The 3168-nt window shown below is 60.7% G+C and overlaps 1 long non-coding RNA gene across 1 annotated transcript; it reads right to left on the bottom strand.

Annotated features, from left to right (window-relative positions):
- Positions 1-602: 602 nt before the first annotated feature.
- LOC144334685 (uncharacterized) lies at positions 603-1982 on the bottom strand. The gene is made up of 3 exons (XR_013404808.1): positions 1896-1982; positions 848-1134; positions 603-756 (listed from the first exon to the last, which is right to left on the bottom strand). It is a non-coding gene; the product is annotated as an uncharacterized LOC144334685 (long non-coding RNA).
- Between the last annotated feature and the right edge of the window lie 1186 nt (positions 1983-3168).

Here is a 3168-nt window from a genome sequence, read left to right as displayed (position 1 = left end):
GTGAAGCCAGCTGGAGCTGGGCCTGGAAGGGTAAGGGCATTCCTAGGGACACAGATAAAGGGGTTGGGGGAACCTGGGTGCAAAGGCAGGGAGACGGAGGGCTCAGTGAGAGCCAGGACCCAGGGGGTCGCTGGAGCAGGCCTTGGCAGCCTTCAAAGCCGTGGGAAGGAGCAGAGGTCCCTGGGACCCCCTCACCTGATGCAACCCTAAGGGGCTGGTGGAGAGGAACCCTGGCCTCAGCCCCACCCGCGGGGGCTGCTTCCGCCCACGCCCTGCCCCCTCCACAGGCTTCTGTCTCTGCTTCCGTAGACTCTGTTGGCTCAGACTGCAGCCCTCGCCCTGCACCAACCCCCCCCCCAACCCAAAGTGGAAACAGATGTGTCTGTTCACGCACACGGAAACGCACACACGAGCCGCCTTCACATCCAAATCCCCATTTCTGGGGAGAAAAATACAAGTGACAATAAGTATAAAGACAGGAAAAAAATTTCCATTTCAAACAAGCGAAAGCAGTTTGCACTCCAGTGAGCCCGGGAGGAAGCAAGCAGCTGGCGGGGGAACAACACAGCGCCAGCTTCCCAGCGAGCCTCCGCAGGGCCTGGTCCTGGCTGGCGCGCGGGTGTGGCCCGGGGGGTTGGTCCGGGGTTGTCTCTTGCTCCGTCTGGGCATCACTTTGATTTCCAAGTCAGTTTGCTCCATCCAGTGAGCTGGCTCAGGGAGCTCCTGCCCAGTCGGTGGACCCCTTTCCCAGGACACCTGTGAGGAATGTGAGTTGGAGGTCGGGTGTGCTGAGGCAGTTACGTGCCCTGGGGTCCACACAGATGCCGCCAGGCAGCTCGGGCCTCACCTGGGCGGCTCCTCGGCCTTCCCTGGCCTGTGCACTGCAGCCTCGTCCACCCAGCACCAGAGAAGTCTCCGGGGGCGGGGCTGGGGCTGCGGTTTGCATCCGGAACAGACACGCTGCCTGCCTGTGGCCACCTCTCCTTCCCAGCCTGGCCGCAGCTGCGATGAACTCCTGGTGAACGTGGAGGACTTCACGGGACTGGCTGCCCTGGAAGCTCTCTGAACACACTCCTTTGCTCGTGGCACCTCTAGGAGGTCAGGGTGTGTGCTGGGCTCCGCCCGTGCCCTCAGCTCGTTTTCCCAGCCTGAGCCGATCGGACCACAGTGAAAACGAGCTGAGGGAAACCTGACCAGGACGTCAGTGGAAACACCCTGAGCTCCTGGAGGTGCCGCGAGGAGCCGAGTGTATTTGATAGGTCGTGTGCATGACACGCTCAGGGCGACCTCTGGAACCCTAACCCTGGCTGGAAATGAAGCTTCCGGATGGCTCTCGGGATTGTTTTCACAGACACCTGATCCCTGAGGACCTGACCCCTCCAGGTGGAGGCGGGCGCCCTGGATGGAGAGGGCCAGCTTCCATCGTTAGGAGGGGGTGGTCGCTCGGCGTGAGACGGGCTCGCTTCCTGGCCTTGCTGTGCCCAGAGGTAACCGAGAGCACTCTCCAAGTCAGTGGGTCCACGCGGAGAGGGGAGTCCCCCAGGGACTCTTTCAGGCAGCCCCGAATGTGGAGCACACGGATGAGGCTCCCCTGCAGGTGGGGTTGAGGGGGGCGGGCAGGGCCTTGCCCCAGGCCCAGGCCCACGCCGGCGCTTCACATTAGGGAAGGCAATCTGCTTTACTCTGCCGACTGAAACATCAGTCTCTTCCCAAAACACCTTGAAGAAACCACCGGGGTCATATCTGACCCGGTATCTGTGCACTGTGCGGCCTGGACAGGCTGGTTGATGCCTAAAGTGAAGCAATGCACTTAGCATTGCGATTGGATAACACAAACCCTCTCCCCACCCAAGGCCCTTACCAGTGCTGACGCCGCCCCACATGCCAACCCGTACCATCAGACAAGTGATTTTCTGAGGCGGACCATGGTAAAGACTTTGGGGGCTTTTACCTGCCTCTCGTGGCCACTTTTGTGACACCTCATAGTCCCCAGCCCCTGAAGACGTGAACTCACGCACAGCCCAGGTGACTGGCTGAGAGTGTGTGAGGCAGAAATCCTAAATTCCCCGAGGTGCCAGCCAGGAATGCGCCTGCCCCCGTGGGTCGAGAGAGGAGGGAGGTTCCTCGGGAGGGCAGCGTCTTCTGGGGGAACAGGTCTGGTGGACACAGTCAGGTGTCCTCTCGGCTCTGCTCACCTTCTCGCCTTTCCCCTGCCGCTGCCCAGTGCCAGTGCTCACACCCAGGACTCCACCGGCCTCCAGGTCCCCTCTATCTCTACCGGCCTCCAAGGCTTCTTCACATTCGACCATGGCCAGCCTCCCAGCCCTTCCATAGCTCCGCAGTGCCCTAGGTAAAACCCAGACTCAATGTGACTGACCAGACCCTGTGGGACCCGACTGTGCCCCTCCTGCACCCACCCCAACTCTGCCCACCAGCCAGACAAAGCCACCTGCTGCTTAGGGTGGGCAGCGACGGGCAGCATCCTCTCCAGCCTTTGCACAGGCCATTCCCTCTACCTGGGATACCCTCCCTGCTCTCCTGACCCCAGTCATCCTTTAGGCTGTTACCGCTTCTGACCTCCCAGGCCTGGTAGAGGCCTTGCTCGGAACTCCTCTTGTCCCTGACACATCACGTCCACTTATAAGGACACAGGTCATATCAAATTAGGGTCCCCCCCAATCCCAGCATGATCTTATTTTAATGAATCACACCTGCCATGACCCTATTCCCAAAGAAGAGCACTGTCTGACGTACTGGGGGTAGGGGCTGCAACGTATCTCTTCCGGGGAGCAAAGGCACCCCACAATGGATGATTTTGAGGGTTAAAGTGAAAATATTCACAAAAGCATTGCCCTGACCAGGCTCTAGACCTGGGAGGGGAGCTGGGCATGTCACTGTGCGGTTCAGCTTCTTGATGGGCCACGCGGCTTTGTCTCCTGGGGGTGGCACTGGGAGACTCCTGGGGACCATCTGCCTCGAGGCAGCTCTGCCCTTTCCCTAGCACCAGGACGCAGACCCTGGCTGCCCACGCGCCACTCCCGGCTACTGGGGCCCATCTCCGAAGCTCCATCTTTGCAAAATCAGCAGGACGGTGCCTTGTACCCCTCCCCCGAGGTGTAGCTGGAGCCTGCAGCCCTGCCCTGGGTCTACAGCCCACCTGGCTTGGCA

The sequence above is a fragment of the Macaca mulatta genome, chromosome 15, assembly GCF_049350105.2.
Source record: "Macaca mulatta isolate MMU2019108-1 chromosome 15, T2T-MMU8v2.0, whole genome shotgun sequence".
Lineage (NCBI taxonomy): Eukaryota > Metazoa > Chordata > Mammalia > Primates > Cercopithecidae > Macaca > Macaca mulatta.
Note: the sequence above shows the minus strand (reverse complement) of the source record. Positions and strands in the feature narration are given on the sequence as shown.